The sequence below is a fragment of the Peromyscus leucopus genome, chromosome 8a (genome assembly GCF_004664715.2).
Source record: "Peromyscus leucopus breed LL Stock chromosome 8a, UCI_PerLeu_2.1, whole genome shotgun sequence".
Taxonomy (NCBI): domain Eukaryota; kingdom Metazoa; phylum Chordata; class Mammalia; order Rodentia; family Cricetidae; genus Peromyscus; species Peromyscus leucopus.
This window is the reverse complement of record NC_051085.1, coordinates 32,465,295-32,485,275: the sequence shown is the minus strand read 5'-3', so window position 1 is coordinate 32,485,275 and position 19,981 is coordinate 32,465,295.

Here is a 19,981-nt window from a genome sequence, read left to right as displayed (position 1 = left end):
TCTTCACAGCAATAAAAGCCCCAACTAAGACACAGTCTCCACTGCTGATGTAGGCTACTGGATTTGTCACTTGCCCATCTTCCAACAGGGTGCTTGCTCATCTAGGGTGATGCCCATCCCTTTGTATTCATCCTGCCCATTTACTAGGCAGCTGGCCTCAACTGCCTAATAAAAGACCCCGAAGCCCCAGGTTTTTTTTTTTTTTTTTTTTTTTTGTGATCTCACTACCTTCAAGACTCCTTTTCTATTTCCACCAGTTTCTTTGTTTTGGCTTTTCCAGTCTCTTTATAAGATCTTTAAAAACCTTGCTTCTTTAACCTTACGTAAACATCCCCTAACCTATGTCTGTGAACACAGGTGGGTGATAGATAGTTAGATAATAGATGATATTAGGAAGAAAGAACCTATTTTGCCTAGGCCAGTGCTATCCAGGAGAGTATGAGCCACCTGGAAAATAATTTTTGTACCTTATGAGTTTATTCTCATTCAAGAACTTCTGACCTTGTGGAAAGACATAAACATGTTTGTCGATGTTTCTGACCTAATGCATGGTGTCTAAGTTCTGGGCTATTGAGTATTAAAGAGGAAACACAGAGGGAGCTCATAGAGGTGGTGTTCATGGGGATATAAAGGGAGGAGCTTTAGAACTGCCAGGTGAGAGTGGACAGGAGAGGGGAGTAGAGCCATTGCGGCAGCTAGTGTTCCCATGGAAACACTACACTCTACATGTCTAAGCATGGATTAGCAAATGTGTATTTCTTTTCTTATATTACTTATTTATTTATCTATTTATTTTTCTTTTTTTTTTTTTTTTTTTTTTGAGACAGGGTCAATGTAGCTCTGGCTGACCTGGAACTTACAGAAATCAATCTGCCTGCCTCTGCTAGAACTGAAAGGATGCACTACCATACCTTGCTCCTTTCTCAAAATGATTAGATGGGGGAAATGCGGAAAGGAAAATAAAGGGTTTGGATAAGGGAGGAAAGTGAGTGACCATGTGACACAAGCTTTTGTGCTGTGCTGTTCTTGTGAGTCTGACCAGATGATACCCTAGAGGTACAGCACCTACAGTTGGTGAACATTCTGTTGCAGGAAGGACAGAGCATAAAGAGAATGGCATGTGACTTACACCAACAAGGGAGCTGAAGATGAGCATATTTATGCAAAGTGGAATGAAGCCCAGACCCTATTGTTGACAAAGGGAAAGGAAAAAAAACAATAGTTGTTTTTTTTTTTTTTTTTTAAACGAAGAACAAGGACATTGATTAACTGGGGATCTGGCATGTGATTTGCAGTCTCAGAGATTTCTGTTCCTTTCTGCACAAGGGATCAAATGTGGCCTGTGATACTAGGACACCTTTTGAAATTCGGTAACTAGATGTTTTAGCTTTTTTTAAAAAACAAACAAACAAACAAACAGCGAGGCCAGGGTGGCACACACCTTTAATCCCAGCACTCAGCACTTAGGTTTGGGGTGGGGGAATGATGTCTCGAAAAACCAAACAAACAAACAAACAAACAAAAAACCCAAAACCAAAACCAAACAAACAAATAAAAAAAAAAACCCAACAACCAAACAAACGAACAAGCAAAAACCTACTTGTGCAATGCTGACTACAATCATGAAGGCAGGCTAAGATGTTCTAAAGAGAGAACCCGTGTGCCCCTCCCTGTAACTACCAGACTACTGAAACACTGGTCCCCAAGGAATAGGAATTTCCAAGGGAATCTCTGCTGGGGAAGGAAAAGGTTGAAGCCTGACTCCAGTCACAAGAGGATCTTGTCTTCCAGGAAGAGATTTCACACAGTTTAGACAACTAACTACCTTGTAAGACTGACTGAAGGGAGACAAGGATAGGTTGGACCAAGCCTTGCCTGCACTGCTTAGTCATGTACATCACTTAACCTCTATTTAAACCTAAAATTCAAATCAGAACCCAAAAGATGGTCTTAGGGAGTCTACTGGGTCTCTTTGTTTATTCTTTTCTTGAATGTCACCACGTTTAATGAATTTCCTTTCTCTGGGTTTAATTATTCCTTGTCTCTTTAACTAGCATATTGAAAAAGAGTGACTGTCTTAAGGTTTCCATTGCTGTAAAGAGACACCATGACCACAGCAACATAAAGGAAAACATTTAGTGGTAGTAGCTAGCTTATGGTTCAGAGGTTTAGTCCGTTGTCATCATGGCAGGAAGCAAGGCAGCATGCAGGCAGACATGGCGCTAGAAAAGGAGCTGAGAATTCTTATATCTTGACTTGTAAGCAACAGGAAGTGGTCTGTCTCACTGGGTGGCATCTTGAGCATACATGAGACCTCAAAGCCCCCTCCACAGTGGCACACTTCCTCCAACAAGACCACACCCACTCCACAAGGCCATACCTTCTAACAGTGCTACTCCCTTTGGGGGCTATTTTCCTTCAAATTACCACTGTGGCCAAACTGGTTAGGACCATCAGAGCTCAGGTTTGTATCCTACAACTGCTGTGACCTGTCTTGCAGTCTAATATTTTTCCCTCCTCATGGAACACGATTATATACCCTGGAAATGGCACAAGAGCAGATTCATTGTTTTTTGACCACCAAAGCAAAAGGCAACCATCAAACACTCAAAGTCAGCATTATCTCCTAGGTGGCCTGGAAGCCCCCTCTCAATACTGGGTGAACTGATACCACAAGTGAAAGATGTCTCACCATGAATCAGTAGCCAGAGGAAAGGTTTTCTTTCTCTGCCAATTCAGGCACTCCCCTATTCTGGTGAGAGATATCCCCCAGCAGGCCAGCAGAAGTAGTAGGAGGGACTTAGGTGTAACTGAATTCAGAAAGCTTCTTTGGCCCCTTTGGTCTATGATTCTTTCCCCACGCAGAGATACTAGACATACAGGAAGAGAATTCAGACTCAGCAAGAGGCTTCATTCCTGCTTGTACCTGCAGCCTGAGTCTTCTCTGACCAGAGAAGTCAACAAATCAGGAGGCAGTAGGAAGGAGCTCACCACCCCTCACCCCTACTGAGGACCACCCATCAGCTGGCCTGAGGATATCTCTTTTCAGATCCTGTGGCAGCACCAGCCAGGAATGGTAGACAACACCAGACAAACCAGGTAAAAGTAGATATTACTTCAAAACTGTATAGATTAAAATGTCATCATGATCATAATCCACAAGAAAAGGCAAAAAACTCCCATGCTAGAACTCAGCAGTGAGGCAGCTTTCCAAAGTAAAACATCCAAACAGGCCCCAGACTAGCCTAACATAGTAAAGGGGGAAATATGCAAACACAATTGGCCCACAATGATGACCTTTAAATGCCCCGGTCTGTGGGATTCTGAGATTCTGAACTTAGTCCTGGGTCATTCCTTTTATGAAAATGAATAAATGAATGCTCTTTGAGAGAAAATGAATGACCTTGAGGGGCTTGGAGCCTGCTTAGTTTTTCCTGATGGCTATAAAGGAGCCAAGTATGGAAACAGAATAGGAACCTGCATGCACAGTAAAGCGAACAGTGTCATCTGAGTGAATTTTTAGAGAGAATCTCCTATTTACTATCATAGGCCTTTGAGTGACTGGAGGTTCATCTGATTAAAATCAAATGCATCATGGAAAAGGGCATATGCAGTAAAGACACACATAACTCAAGCTTGTTGATTGAAACAAGAGACAACCTATGCCCTTCCTCAAGCAACCAGCAGCTCCTCCTCCAGAACCCCACAAACAGTAATGTGGAACCTTGAGTGTTCTAATCCCCGGGGCCTGGGGCTTGCTTGTAGTGTACTGATCTGTACTGCTGCCTTGCTTTGGGATAAGCTTTCCTTTAAAACTCTTCAAGCCAGGTGGTGGCGGCACATGCATGGGTCTATAGAGCGATCCCAGGACAGCCAAGGCTACACAGGGAAACCCTGTCTTGAAATAAACCAAACCAAACCAAACAACAACAAGAACAAGTCTTCAGTCTTTGGGCACTTCAGTTCTACAAACAGGATATCAAGAAGCTAGAAGCACCTGCTCAGACAGCAACCTCGGGGAAGAGTTGTGATTTCCTTGCTTCCATCCTAGGTACAATGGAGCTATAGCAAGAACCAAGTCGGCATTAATGTCAACTGCTTTCGCAACCGGCAAGCAGAACCCTACATGACCAAGAGCTCAGCATTGGTGATGGGCAGGACAAACAGCAGGCCTGATAAAGACATGTCTAGAATACTGGATCATTACGTAAGTCTCCAAAGAAACAACTGATGGATGATGCATGGGTTCTCAAGCCAGCCATGTTCCAAACATCAAGGATTTGAAACATATTTGCAATTATTTTGAATTGGCACAGTAATTCTCACTTTCATAAAGAAAGCAAAATTATTTCATTAGTGTTCCTTTCCAAGTGGATTTTCCCATCTGTTTTTTTTTTTTTTAATTTGGCTGGAATTTTATGGTAACACAAATTGAAGAAAAATTGGTCATGAGACACGCCGATGTTTACTGAGTTGTGATGTGATTTAGAGCCTCAGGTGCAAGGCTGAGTAATCCAGCATCTAGAGCCATCCTAGCTAGGATGTAGGATGTAAAACCAAGAGAGCCAAAGGGACGTGTACTGTTGAGAGGGAAGTTACTTCAGTCCCATTCAGTCCCAGCATTATTAAAGTTTACTGTGTAAAATTGAAAAAGTGTGTGTGTGTGTTTATGATGTGGGGTGGGCACATGCCATGGAGCTCCTGTGGAGGTCAGAGGACAGGTCAAGTCAGATCTCTTTCCACCACTACATGACTTCTCAGATGAACTAAGATATCAGGCTTGCATAGTGTGGGTCTTTACCCACTGAAACCTCTCATCAGCCTATTGAATGCGCTCCTCAGCCTACTCTATATTTGTGTTTTCATGAACAAGACAGTGAATAAAAGCTACATTTTTGTAAATCACCAGAGATTCAAAGACTTCTCTTAGTTCTTTCCCGGTCTTCCTTTTACATTTCTCCCTTCCATTCACCCTCCTTTCCACAGTTGCTAGGAGACATACTTCTTACACTTCAAGGGAGGATCTCTGGCTCTATGGAGTTTTGTACTTTTCCCCCCAGGGAATACTTTTTAAAGATTTACTTGTTTTTCTTTTATGTGTATGAGTGTTTTTCCTGCATGTATGTAAATGTACTCCATACATGCCTGGTGCTCAGCGAGGCCAGAAGACGACATGAGATCCCCTGAAACAGGAGTTATAGATTGTGGTGAGCTGCTATGCCAGTGCTGGGAACTGGAAACAAAAAGAAATATGAGAAAGTCATGAGGATTAATAGATGACCAGGATTTACATCACACATAAAGAAATACCTTCATATTTAAAATGAAAAGGCCAATTTTTGTACCTTGGGGCCCCAAATTAGAGACCCGCGTCAGGTAGCTGTATGAATGTGGAAAGAGAACCTGAACTAGAATGTGGCCAGCCCAGATCTTTCATCATAAACACAAAGTTAACAGATTGCTCTTGGCACTCAGGAGTTGTGGGCTGCAATGCTATCTGCTTACCTCCATACCTCTACTTGGCCACCACGGACACTTATCTCTCTGGAACCATAAGTCAGACTAAGTTGCTATTGATTGTGGTGCTTTGTCCCAGCCATAGAAGCGTAACTAATAATGCTCGCCTTCCTTTAGCTTTTTTTTATATTTTGACAAGGTCTCACTAAATTGCTCAGGCTGGCCTTGAACTCCTGATCCTCATGTATCAGGGGAGGGGGGTGAAGTTGATAGAGTTGATGTCCATGGCCCATATTATCACCAAAAGTCATGCAGATGTCTGCAGGCTGTGCTGTCCATGGGCCCGGCTACCACCAGGGACTGCATTGATGTCTGTGGCCCATACTGTCACTGGAGACCACGCTGAGGTCTGTGACACATGCTGACACTGGAGACAAGGTGGATGTCTGTGGTCCAGGCTTTCGCCGGCTTCCCCATGGAAGTCCATGAACCATGCTCCTTCTGACTGTAGAGGACAAGGAAGCTGATGACTCCGGACTCACAGTCGAGAACAGAAACATAGATTCTGCGACTACCACTATCACTACCCCACCCCAGAAAAAGAAGGAACAACCTAGACAGGAAGTCGTTGAAGAGAACTCTTAAACAGTGTAATAGGATGCTAAAGTATAGCTGTTCACAATAGATGGCTTCTGGCAGGGTCGGGTGGGGAAGGACTCACTTTTCTTTAAGAGGCTGGCCCCTGGGAGTTTGACCATGATCCAGTGACTATATAGACAACACACAATGGACTATTTTTTTTTTTTTTTATCTTTTTTTGGGTGAGAGAGGCCACAAGGGTGAAGGGGTAGACATGGAAAGAGCGGGAAGTAAGTGTGAGCAGGATGCATTATGTGAAATCCTCAAATAATCAATAAAAATATTATAAAAAAAACCTGAAAATTTAAAAACTTGGTAGGGGACCACTTTAATAATTGGTAGCTTGTCCACTGCGTGCGACTCTATAATTTACCAAAAGAGTAGATTCACCTCACACAGTGATAGCTTAATTACTAACTTTTTATTATAATAATTTTTGAAAATCTGTGCTAATTTTGTATAACTGGGTTAGGAGTAATAATGCTCTCATTTAAAAATCAAATGAAGTTCATTTGGTCTTAAAGTGGTATCTCGATTTTAATATTTTAGACAAGGGCATATATTCAAAAGTTGATTCTGAATTGCACTGTGTACACCAGAAAGAGCTGTTGGGACAGATAGAAATGTGGACATGTTCGTCTGAACCCAAGAGACAGTTTGCTTTCCGTAGGAACACAGCTCAGGTGGGAAATAAGGAAGCAGTTAATATGACTCTTTTGGCGCTTTACATAACTGTATTGCTGCTTCTGGATGTTTTAACTGGGCATTTAATGTCTAGTGTGGTCTCTTAAGGCCCTGTGCTGCAACTTCATTTTTAACTATTTTCTTAAAAGTAAACTACCAGTCCCCAAATGACTCCAAGTGGATAGTGTTACACAGAAAGGAATGAGCTAAGCCTGGCGCCCCGGCTTAGCAGGATCATGGACCCAGACACGGCCCCCAGCAGCATAGGCCATGGACATCCCAATGGCCTTCGGTGGTAACTCAGACCATGGACATCAACATAGCTTCAGCTGGCAGCACAGACCATAGATATCCACAAGGCCTGCCTTCGGTGGCAACAAGGCCACATGGACCATGGACACTAAAGAAGGACCAATGACCCAGACATGGTCCCTATGACAGCATAGGCCACACACATCTACATGGCATCTGGTGGTAGCTCAGGCCTTAGACACTGACATGGTTCAGCCTTTCTCCACAGTGTACTCACTACTCTGTTTCTCCATCCTTCCCACCCCACCATCTCAAATTCATTTGTCACAGTGGCATTGGAAACTGCAGTGCGCTACTCAATATATGTTTTTGCTCACACAGCTCTACATGCAAATAAATACTCATTGCCACAAGTCATTGGTCGGGCTCAAGGCCTCTGGTCTCTGAAGCATCATCAATACCACACCATCTCAAGACTTCTTTAATCAAGGTCATGCTTCAGGTTTTTGTCTTCATTGGCGACAATATGTTCCTAGATCTGGTTCTGCAACACCAACTTCTCCTTCCAGTCCAGCAGCTTGAAGATGGAGTAGGTGCTGAAGTTGTCCAATTCAAAGCACTAGATCTGGGCCCAGATGGCAGCTGTGTGGGGCCCCTTGTTGCGGGCTCTTCTAGGCAGGTAAGTCACCCTGCAGGGCTTAAAGTTTTGTGTTATTTTATGTATGTGGGTGTTTTGCCTTCTTGTATATCTGTGCACCATGTGCATGCTGGGATCCATGATGAGGCCAGAAAAGACATCTGACCCTCTGAAACTGGGGTTACAGATATATATGAGCTGCCATGTGGGTGCTGGGAGTCAAAACCAGGTCTGCTGGAAGAGCAGTCATTGTTTTAAACCACGGAATCATCTCATCGGTCCTACCTTATTAATTTTTTAATTTTTTTTGTAATTCTGTGCACAACATATTTAGATCATAGTCACCCCCTGCTTCTTCCTCCAACTACTCCAGATTCATTTGCACTTTTCTACACTTCTACCAACCTCATGTCTCTTTTTTGTAACCCCCCGGTTCCAGATTGTACTGCCTATATACTCATGGGTGTGAGGTCATCCACTGGAGTGTGGTTGACCTACCAGGGATTACACTCCGGAACAAAATTGATTCTCCCCTGCCTAGTAGCCATCGACGACTCTCAACAGCTCCTCACCTGCAGGTGGGAGCGTGGGAGCATGTACCTCCTGCATACTGGAATGTTGAACAGATTAATCTTGTTCAGGCAACCACAGCTGGTGTGAGTTCATGTGTGCAGTGGTCCTGTCATGTCCAGAAGACACTGTTTTGTCCCAGGCGTCCCCTACTTCTGACTCTTACCATCTTTCTGACACATCTGAGAGGTTTCCTGGAACTTGCAGGGAGGGGGGTATGTAGAGATGTCTTGTTTATGGTTGAGCATCCCACGATACTTTTTATCTGCACCTTGGAAGGTATATGTTTTTGTTAACCACCCTCTATTGTACAATGAAGCTTGTCTGATGAAGTCTGAGAGCTACACTGATCTATGAAGGCAGAGGCAGTTGTAAGAAGGCAGTGTGAAGCCATGTCCATTCAGCAATTGTATTAGTTAAGGTTTCTATTGCTGTGATGAAACACCATGTCCAAAAAGCAAGTTGGGGAGGAAAGGGTTAACAAGGCTTACACTTCAGCATTGCTGTTCATTGCTGAAGGAAGTCAGGACAGAAACTCATGCAGGGCAGGATCCCAGAGGCAGGAGCTGATGCAGAGGCCATGGAGGGAAGCTGCTTATTGGCTTGCCTCCCATGGTTTGCTTGGTCAACCTTCTTCTAGAACCCAGAACCAGCAGCCCAGGGATGGCACCACCCACCATGGGCTGAGTCCCCCCACCCACCCATTGATCATTAAATGAGAAAATGCTTTACAGCTGGATCTCAAGGAGGCACTTCCTCAGCTGAGGCTTTTTCCTCTGATGACTCTAGTTTGTGTCAAGTCAACACACGAAATCACCCAGTACAGCAATATAATGTAGTAAGTTCACCCCTGGGGCTTATGAGTTCCCCAGTCATGGATTTTGGTCATATTTACAGTACTGGGCATGTGTTTCCTCCTTGGAATGAGCCTTAGAGATTGGTCACCTGCATAACATTTGCGCCACTATTGAGTCACTGGACATAGCTTGTAGGATTGACAGCTGGGTAAGATTGCTGATGACTTTCCTCCCCTAACAGCCTACATAGCAGCTTCTAGTAATATGAAAAGTAGCCAGCAGGGAGGAAGCTTTCTTGTCAGTATCTGCTTAATGTCTTCATGTCCTGTAATCAAAGTGCATGGCATCTTCAGCCGTAGGGGATTGCCATCATGTTCTGGTGGGCAGTCCAGAGCAGTGGCAATAGCCTGCATTGTTTTGGAGGTCTATGGACTGTTTTTGACCAACAAGTCAAGGGAAAGCGTCTCACATCAGGTACTGGGCTTTTCTGTGTTAACACTTACTTCATACCACTGTGTAAAACGTTGAAGTGAGTATTCTTACATTTACAGTCCTCTGCATGTGTGTAAATACTCCTTTATGTGGATTGTTAAATGTGTGTCCTCATTTGCTTCCCATTGCTGTGATAAACATTATTATGGAAGGCAATTGGGGTAGGAAGAGGTTCATTTCAGCTTGCGTCTTATAGTCAGTCCACCATGAAGGGAAGTTGGGGCAGGAACTCAAGGCAGGAACCCGGAAGCAGGAATTGAAGCTGAGATGGTGGGAGGAACTGCTGATTGCTGGCTTGCTTCTCATGACTGCTCAGCCTTCTTTCTTATACAACCCAGGACGACCATCTAACCAGGGGTGGCACTGCCCACAGTGGCATGGTCCTTTCCACCCCAATTATTAATCAAGATGTTTCTTTGACTTTGCTTGTGAAATGTAGCCATATGAAGTACTGTCTTTCTGTGTTCAATTTACTTCACTTAGCATAACGTGGCCATTCATGCAGGTTTCTTTCTTGTTTTACATTGAATAGTATTTGATTTCAGATAGACCACATTTCCATCTATCCATCTTCTGACAGGATGCTAATCTCATCTTAAGGATCTAATCAATTCCTCAAGCCATACTGGGAATTTAAACATCAACACGAACATTCACAGGTGTGTATGTGTGTGTGGGGGGCACAATGTTAAGCCTACATAAGGCATTAAGAGAGGAGGGCAACACTGGGGATCCAGGGCACCTTTGATCCACACATGACAGGCAGAAGACCTTTGCCACTTTGAGGGACCTGAGAGTGAAGGAGACTCTCAGGTTTCCAAGACTCCAGCAAACACCACAAGAGAACACTGGGCATCCAGAGAGGCCAGTGGGTACCAGTACTGGATGTCAACTGTACTGGCCAATTGCTCTTTGCTCTTTCTTCATGTTTATCTCTCCTTGGACACCATGCCAGGGTTTAAAAGAGCAGCAGCTGGCAAATGAGGAAAGATGTAGAGCCAGAAGGCATCGAGAAGGCCATGTTTCCTGCCTCTTCCCATCTCACAGGCTTGGCTTAGGTCCAGGCCTGGGAACGAAGTTTCTCAAACGGCATGAACAACCCCCGGGTTTTCATTTTAATGGTGGAGAGGAGTTATGTGATTATCAGACTGTGCTAAGCTTTTAATGCCAAATTAATGAATATTTCTTTAGTATCCAAGACCTCACTAAAAGACTCCCAAATGAATGTATATTAAAAGAGGATTTGTTAGATTGACTGATATGCTAGGGTCTGGGTAGTCCAACAATGGTTGTCTTTACAGTGGAGAGACTAAGAGCTGGTAGCTACTCGGTTCATAACACTCTGGGGATCAGTAGTCTTGATCAGGCACTGGAGGCCTGGAAGGTTCCTGGGGAGCCACTGGGCTCCAGTGCACAGGGTAAGATCAAAGAGGCTGAGTTCCGATGTCAGTGAAGGATATCGCAGCAGCAGCGGAGTAGATGATTAACCAGCAAGATGTGGAGGTAAGCAAGACAAAAGCTTTCTATCTCCTTCAAAGTATGCTTTCCTTGACACTGGACTTTACTCCTTATTCAATGCTTCCATCTCCATCATTCAGCTGCTTGTCCACCATGAGGCTGACCACAGCACCTGCCTTAACTCACAGGGCACAGTGTTTCTCTTCTCCATCTTCCTCTCCTGGTCAGCTGCCAAACTTTACTGCTGCCCTGGGATGGAGGAGTTGGGGTTCTTTTACACTCTTATAAAATTGTCCTCAAGCTTTCTTCTGCATCCATTCTTGAATTACTTTATGGGTGAGACTAAGAACTCCAAGAGGAAATTCCAACTTCTCTAGTAGTATGCATCAACTCTGGTTAGAGTCCCCAAAATTTTCCATAGCAAACTGGAAGATTGAATCTTGGGAGGACTGTGTCCAAAAGGAGGTGATCACAAGACATTATGCAGAGATAAAAAGGAGCCAAAGATAGGCAGGAGCCAGACTTGCTATCTTACAATCACTCTCTCCAAAGAACCAACTAAAGGGGCACCTGTGGATAGTTAAGAGGATAGCGGAAAAGTTGGGGGGGGGGATTTAATCACAATGCATTATGTGCATGTATAACATTCTCAAATGAAAGTAAAAAAGAAAGGACAGAAAGAAGGAAGAAGGGAGGGAGGGAGGGAGAGAGGAGAGAGAGAGAGAGACAGAGACAGAAAGAGAGACAGAGAAAACAAATGTGTCCTACTCCATTGGTTCGTTTCTGAAGAGGTGGCCAGCTCTTAAAGGTCTTACCACATCTCAGCCACCCTACTGGAGACTCACTCTGTAATATGTAACCCTTTGGTGAACATAACCACATCCCACCACGGAATCCTTAACATTTGAAAGAGAGTCAGAGGCAAGCTGGAATACTGCTGAACGTTTTATGGCAAAGAGTGGGTAACAGCTAACATCAAAAGAGGCTTCTGTGATTTACTGCAGGGAAGGAATTAAGGGCGAGGAAGAAGTTTCGGATAGTCTTGCAGTTTGGGGGTCTTTTGCTTCTGTGATGTGATTAGAGATGAAGGTGACTGAAAACCCAACCCCCTCCTCATCTCTCCCTCACCCCCTCCACCCCCCATCTCCACACCCTCCCCCACCCCAACACCCCAGGCCAACTCAGAAATCTTTACTGCAGCTCTGCTGGCTGAGGCCTGTGCTTCCCACCCTGCAGGTATAGGGAGAGGGCCGATTGCTATTTCTGGAAACTCAAGAATTATCCCCTCCCCGCCACAGAATCCATCCAGATGTTGACCCTTGAGGATGTTGTTTTTGCTTGCACCTCAAAGTTCCCCTTCGCTTTTATGCAGAAAATTCTCTTCTCATGCAGCCGCAAGGAGTGTTCCCAGAGGTGGAGGAAGCCTGGGACACGAAACGAGACGCCATCCCCCTGGTCTTCCAGTAGGGGGCACCAGGGACCCGCGCTCAGGCTGGGCCGCCTCCCCGGGGAGATTACGCAATGATGAGGACGCAGGCTCCAGGGACAGAGATGGCTGACGTGGGAGAAGAACGGGCAGCTGCGGCCCAAGGGGCCGAGTCCCAGAGGGCAGGACGCCTGTCAGGAGTCGTCCTCCTTCCCACGAAACCCTGGAAACTGCTTCGTTGTGCCCCTGGTTGCTCTGTGGCTGCGCACAACTGTCAGCTGCCGTGCACAGGGTGACGCTAGCTCAGCGTTGGCTCCTGTTTTCTCAGGAGACTGCCCTGAATTCTTTTTTCAAGACTAAATAATAACAGTTATTAAAGGCACCATCTCCTGCACGGCTCCTCTATGCCTCCAGGGTGCTAGAGGCTGGGCGAGCATCGTGCAGCTTTTCCTACATGATGCATTTTTTTTTCCGCTTCAAGGGGGGTCTTGCTGGCCTCTTGTATCAGCCTCCCCGCTGAGTTAAACACAGCTTGTTAGAAAGGCAGAAAGGAAAGGCGAGAAGCCTAGGATAGGAGTCTCTTCACAAATATACTCCACTTATCTACCCTGGAAAGAGAGCATGCGCCCCTGTTCAGAGCATCAGAGCGGGGGTGTCTGAACATGGAGATTTCCTCAACACAGCTTCCTCTTTTTGCTAAGTTACTGTTTAGGATTTTGTTTTGTTCTGCTTTTAATGTCCTTCAAATGTATCAGTGATCTGGCTGGATAAAGGATTCTGGTAAAGCAGGAGATGAAGATATTATGGCTTTCTCTCTGGGTAGGGAAATGGGCTGCTAGCCTGTGCCTTCTATTACATCATAAGAAAAACCATAAATTACTTTAAAAAGAAATTAAAATATCAAAAGCAGGCTTTCTTCATTGAAGACCGCAGGGAATCTGGAAAATATAGAGCTGGAGGAAGAGAACAGAAATGTACTTATTATCCCATAGCTCAGAATTCATGACATACACGAATTATATTTTTATAACATTGCACACGTGGTGCTTTAAAGTGTTATATGATTAATAGTGGCTAAAATACATTGTTTCCCTCCCCCAAAATATCCAGAACTCAAATATTTTCATATTAGTCCTCATCATGTATCAGGTAAATATGGCATGATATATCCAGTTAATCCAGTAAGGAAGGACAAGGTACTGGTCTCATTATTTTTAGTGTTTTGCTCCTGAAGACATTCACTAAGTTTTGAACACTCTGGTATCCCCTCTCCACCACCACCCCCCAGCGGGGAGGCGCTAGAAGAGAAATCGAGGAGTGATGGATATTTTAAGATACTCAGTGTATGTCTGCACACGCTTTCCCAAAAGCACGGCGCCAGTTTGTATTCTAACCAATTGTGGGCCAGCACTTCGCCAGTTTTGTAAGTTACTAAAAAAAAAGACCTCTTGTTGCTCTAACTTGCATTTCCACCCATGTCTTTTTCTCTTGGATCTCTCAGATTTTCTGTAAGGATCTTTGCAAAGGAACGGGATAACCTGGAGGCTGCCTGTGGGTGGGAGGTACCTAAGATCTGGTGAGGTCACATCCCTTTCAAACAGTGATGCTTTTATGGGCACCTGAACCTGCAGGGGACTGAATGCCCTTGTCCCCCTGAAATTCCTATGTTGGAGTCTTCAAGTGGGTGGCCTTAGGCAGCCTTTGCGATGGGATTGGTTAATAGAGGTGGAAGGTCCATCAAATGGGTTGACAGCCTTGTCATAAGACCCTGGCAATTTCCCTTGCCCTCCACCATGTGAGTGCACGGTGAAGAGACACCATCTATGATCCAGAAAGTGGCAGCACTAGATAGCAAACTGGTCAGTGCCTGGATTTTGGACTTAGCAGTCTTCGTATCTGTGAGAAGTACATTCCTGTTTTTATGACGCTATTTTTTGACAGTAGCTCAAATGAGTCCACAGCCATTGAAGTTGGAGAGGAGATGGCCCCATGGCCTCACGCTAGAGTGATTCCTGAATTGGATCCCTCACCTGTGATGCTTGTAAGACCTATCACGTTCACAAAATCTAAGTACAAGAATGCTGAGGATATTTGGCCTAACATGAGGTGGGATTACAGCTTGGAGGAGGAGATGGAGTTTGACAAGCACATCACCCCATGACTCAAGCTCAGAAGTGTGCTTCATGTATGGGCGGATTCGTGCCATCTTGTGTCTGTAACTGAATATCCTTGCAGATGTCATTTCCCTTATTTTAGTGCATGTGGAAGCCACAGGAAGCTGGGCTAGGGGGAGGCCGTTAAGAAACAGCCATGCATGGAGGAAGTAACTCCATTTGCTTAAGTACCAATTTGCTAAAAAACAAAACAAACAAACAAAAAATTGCCAGAAACCTAATTTACAAAGTTTTAAGAAAGCTTAAAAAGTTTGCACTCCAGCCTTGTCCCACACTTTGCCCAGCTCCCATCTGCAATGCTTTACCCAGGCTATTTTGTTCCAAAGGCAAAGTCAAGTTCAGAGGCGGGTGTAAGAATAGGCAGAAGGGCGGGCAGAAATTAAACTAAAGCGCACGTACAAAACCATCAATGAGTCAGGAAACTGGTCATTTTTCAAGTTAATTTTAGCAAACTGGCTTTCAACAAATTGGCTCCCATCCCTGTTGGGTACCATCTTCCAGAAATATCCTCATTTGCTTTTCCGAGTTCTTCCCTGCCCAACGTACTTTACCTGAACCTTGGGATTGTGCCCATTCCTAAGAATACCCGCAACATTCAACATTTGACACAGAACATAAAGATTTAACCACCAGCTGGCTCAACCTGAATGTAGACTCTGAGAAGAGCTGAGTCAAGCCATGTGAATATTTAAAGAGGCCGAAGCTGAAACAAGGAGGCTTACAAAGGTATTTTGGAATAATAATTCCCAAAGAAAAACATTAATAATAAGGACAGCATCAGCATCAGACTACCTCCTTTGTGGCCTCTGGAGTTAATATAGTCATTTTTGTTGTGAAGATTTCATGGAAGTGACTCCATTTTGATCCTTACTTTTTTTTTTATTTTGGTTTTTTGAGACAGGGTTTTTCTGTGTAGTTTTGGTGCCTGTCCTGGGTCTCGCTCTGTAGACCAGGCTGGCCTTGAACTCACAGAGATCCCCATGGCTCTGCCTCCGGAGTGCTGGGATTAAAGGCGTGTGCCACCACTGCCCGGCTTGATTCTTACTTTTATGTGTCTGAAGTATCCATGGTGATGGCCTGCTAGAAATGAGCTCACTAATCTTCCCAACCTCTATCTATATCTGTGGGTCTGAGGGAGCCTAATTGTAGGACAGAGGATGCCTACTACAGTTTCCTCACCACACACACCTCTTTTCCCATGATGCTTTCACACCCTTCAGCCACCCTGAGCAAAAATAGGTAACCAATAAGGACTACTCCCTCTAATTTCTTCTGCCCCTGATGTGAATTCTCAATCATTTGATACACTTTGGGAAAAGGGGATTCAAAAACTTGGTGCTTGGGAGGAAGGGAGAATTGGGAACAATTACTGGGAGTTGCTTCCTTGTGGTGGTATTGTGTTCCCCAAAATATTGTGCACCCTAATAAACTCATCTGGGATCAGAGAACAGAATAGCCATAATATTAAAGAGAGAGAGAGAGAGAGAGAGAGAGAGAGAGAGAGAGAGAGAGATAGATATCACCAGGACATGGCTAGTTCCCTTAAAGATCTTTGGAAGGCTAGACTGTACTGTTCCTAGTCTTTAACTACAATAGTTTTCGCCCATTAACTACAATGATTGTCACCTTTGGCCAGAGGCAGCAGAAGCACTGGCTCTGAAATAGATTCTGTGTTTAGTTTCTCACTGGACTGGACAGAACAGCTGGAGTGGTTACACTGCGTCATTTAAGGAAGCCCTCTACTTGTGCTGTCTTTCTGTAAGATAGTTGGAGACGATGACATGTTACTTGAATTAAATAAATGGCTCTGTGAGGTGGCACTGGGAACCCTGCTGAGGATCTACTTTTCTGAAAGAAAAGCATTTTCAGAACTTACAGTGCATGCTCCTCCCAGAGAAGAAAGAGAGAGCTATCAAAGCTATCTGGGCACTCAGGGCACGGACCAGCCCTGGCCCCCTGTACCATCAGGACACTTGAACTTTTCTAGGAGCCATGGGACTGTCAGGAACCTAGATTTCTATTGATCCTTCACTATCCTCAGCATACAGTATCCCTCCTATGGACGGACCATGGCTTGGCTTCAGGTGGCTGTTTCAGACTGGCCATTGGGACTGCACTACAAGATGCAGTGGCCCAAATGGCAGAGAGACCAAAGAAGAGCCCTTCCCAGCAAAGTGATCACAGCTATGCCAGAAACCACACCAACGTTTGCTCTTGTGTCTCCTGCTCAGAATGTAACTATGGGGTCAAATTGTGAAGATGGATAAGAACTGTGTTTCCTTGGCTGCAATGCCCATCCTGCCATGTAAAGCCGTAGTTGTGTTACTAATAAGTAAAGGCCAATAAGCAAAACTTATTAATGCAGTATGAAAATAGTGGTTGCCATAGTATTTAATATCTGCACCTTTGGACATTGCTCTCATTCTCTTCATTAGGTGCATGTTACCAGCATCATAGCAATAACTTCTGATGGAACAGTGATGAAAGTTCTCTACATAACACCAGAGAAAGGAAACAGCAGGCCCAGTATTCCAGTGAGGTCTAGAGTCACAGAAATAAATAAAACACTATCCCATATCACCATTCTGGAAAGAATTTCCTCTCATGGGTAGGTAAACATAGGTTTGTAGATATTGACCTTTCTTTTTTTTGGGGGGGGGGGCAAAAACCTTCTACATATACCTATAGATATCAGTTCCCCTCTTGATGCATTAGTGTCTAAAATTGCTTTACTTATCAAGAGCTTCCAGGCTCACACAGTTGAGATGTTTTGAGAATCTCCTTCGAGTGGTCCATAACATCTGAAGTCTCCAATCAAGGACTGTGCATATTCTTTAAACTAAAAGTCTGTATGTTAGGTTACCAAATATTTATTATCCCCAGTTAGTGTGAATTCTAGGAGTCTGTAGAGTTAACTCTTTGTATCTTTTCTTTTCCTCTTTTGAAAGGTGAATCCTATGTCAAAGTTACTTAAATGCCACTTGGAAGAACTGCGTGTCACCCGAGACGATGATCTTCCTGACAATATTCAGCTGCTGACATTTTAAATTTCAGCACAGTCCATGGGGGATATACACTGTCCGCAAACAAACAAATAACAATAACAACAAGAAGAAACAGGGGAATCCTGCCACAATGTGTACAGGAGGAAAGAAGTCAGACAGTTGGATCAGCATGCAATTATGTATTAATAATAGATGGAAAGATAGCCAAAAAGAGCTTGGCAAAACTCCCAGGTACTTCGCGTAACATAATTTCTGTGATCTGTTTTGCCGGTGAAGAGTGGAACACTACTAGGCTGGCTTAGAGGTGGAGGGCTTGGCACCGGTCCAAAGCCTGGCACAGTGACTCTGCTCTTAGAACTACACCTCTGCAAGCCCTTGCTTTCTCCTCAACAGCCTATAGAGTGACCTGCAGGAAGCCATGAGTTTGGTAATGCTCCACAGAATGAAAGCTGGGATCCTTCGGATGCTTCCAGCAAACATACATGGGTTTCCTCTGACATTTGCAGGGAGTTCAGCCCCTAGGAAGAGAACCCTGTTTTCCATATGAATCGTGGCCTGTGAATGTACTGGGGAAACTGTAGGATCATGGGTGTTTATAGTCTTCTTTAAAATAGGCCAGTCCCTATTGAAAAAGAATTTATTCCTTTTTAAAAGCAGTTCCCTGGGGATTCTTTTATTTTATTTTATTTTATTTTATTTTATTTTATTTTATTTTATTTTATTTTTTGTTTCACATAACAATCCCAGTTTCCCCTCCCTCCCCTTCTCCCACACCTCCTCCCCCCATTGCACCCACCCTCCCATCCACTCCTCAGAAAAGGTAAGGCTTCCCTTGGGGAGTCAACAAAGTCTGGCATACTAAGTTGAGGCAGGACCTTTGAAGGCCTAGACTTGACTTTACAGGCTCCACCTTAGGGAAAGGGCCACCATCTCAGACCACCTGCTGTACTCAGTTCCAGGAAGGACCTCAGGAATGTGCCACGACAACTTGAAATGATACAGAGCAGTATCCTCCTGCAGACATCCTGTCTGCAGTTTAGGCCCTTGAAGACATCTAGATAATCCTGCTGAGCAGACCAGATAATCCTGTCCAGTGGGTTGTGGTTCCCCTGCCAAAAGTCTAACCCAGTGGTTTCAAATGTGTTTTCACACCCAAAGTCTAGACCAATTGCTGTGGGATGGTCTGTATGTCAAATCTGTTGCTCTGATTGGTCAATAAATAAAACACTGATTGGCCAGTGGCTAGGCAGGAAGTATAGGCGGGACTAACAGAGAGGAGAAAAGAAAGAACAGGAAGGCAGGAGGAGACACTGCCAGCCGCCACCATGACAAGAAGCATGTGAAGACACCGGTAAGCCACAAGCCACGTGGCAAGGTATAGATTTATGGAAATGGATTAATTTAAGCTATAAAAACAGTTAGCAAGAAGCCTGCCACGGCCATACAGTTTGTAAGCAATATAAGTCTCTGTGTTTACTTGGTTGGGTCTGAGCGGTTGTGGGACTGGCAAGTGACAGAGATTTGTCCTGACTGTGGGCAAGGCAGGAAAACTCTAGCTACAACCAATAGTTTTAAAAAAAAAATCACCTTGCCCCATATCCCTTCTATCCAATCCCAAACTGCCAATTCCAGGCTTGTGGTTTTTCCCTATAAAAAGTCTCTGTGTCTGGGCTCATGGCCACTGCCACATTTCCTTCCATCTGCCATGTGGTGGCCCAGGTTGAACCTGAATAAAAGGACCCTTATGTGCTTGCATTGGAAACAGCCTCCTTGGTTGCTGGGGATTTGCAAAACAGGTACAACCGATCAAGGTGGCACCCAACCCCCCACCCCCCCACCCTGTGTCTAGGCTGAGCAAGGTGTCCCACCTTAGGGACTGTGTTCCAAAAAGCCATTTTGGAATAAGTCCTGGACCCACTGTGTGGGGCTCCCCTGGGGATTCTTAAAGTTTCTTCTATTTCTTTTCCTATAATATTCTCCTCATGCCTGCTCACTTCAGTTTAGCATGAATCTGCATGTTTAAAGTCCACAAACCCAAATACAGAATGAAAGTAGCAGCCCAGAAATGTCTCCAGATTAATTGAGTTAATATTTACATATAGCAACACAAGACCCTTTACTTCCTGATTATAATTTTTAAAAGATCATGTCTCTTTTATGCCTCCCTCATCAATTAATTTTTGAGTGCTCCAATTCATTAAAAACAAACAAACAAACAAACAAACAAACAAAAAAACCAAACAGCCAGATGACTTCGTTTGGGTGCATCCTTACCAACTCGTCCAAGAATAACCTCATCTGTTGTGGTTTGAACGGGAAATTCTTCTACACACTCCTCTGTCTGAACACTTGTTTGCCAGGTGGTGGGGCTGCTTGGAAAGGCTGTGGAA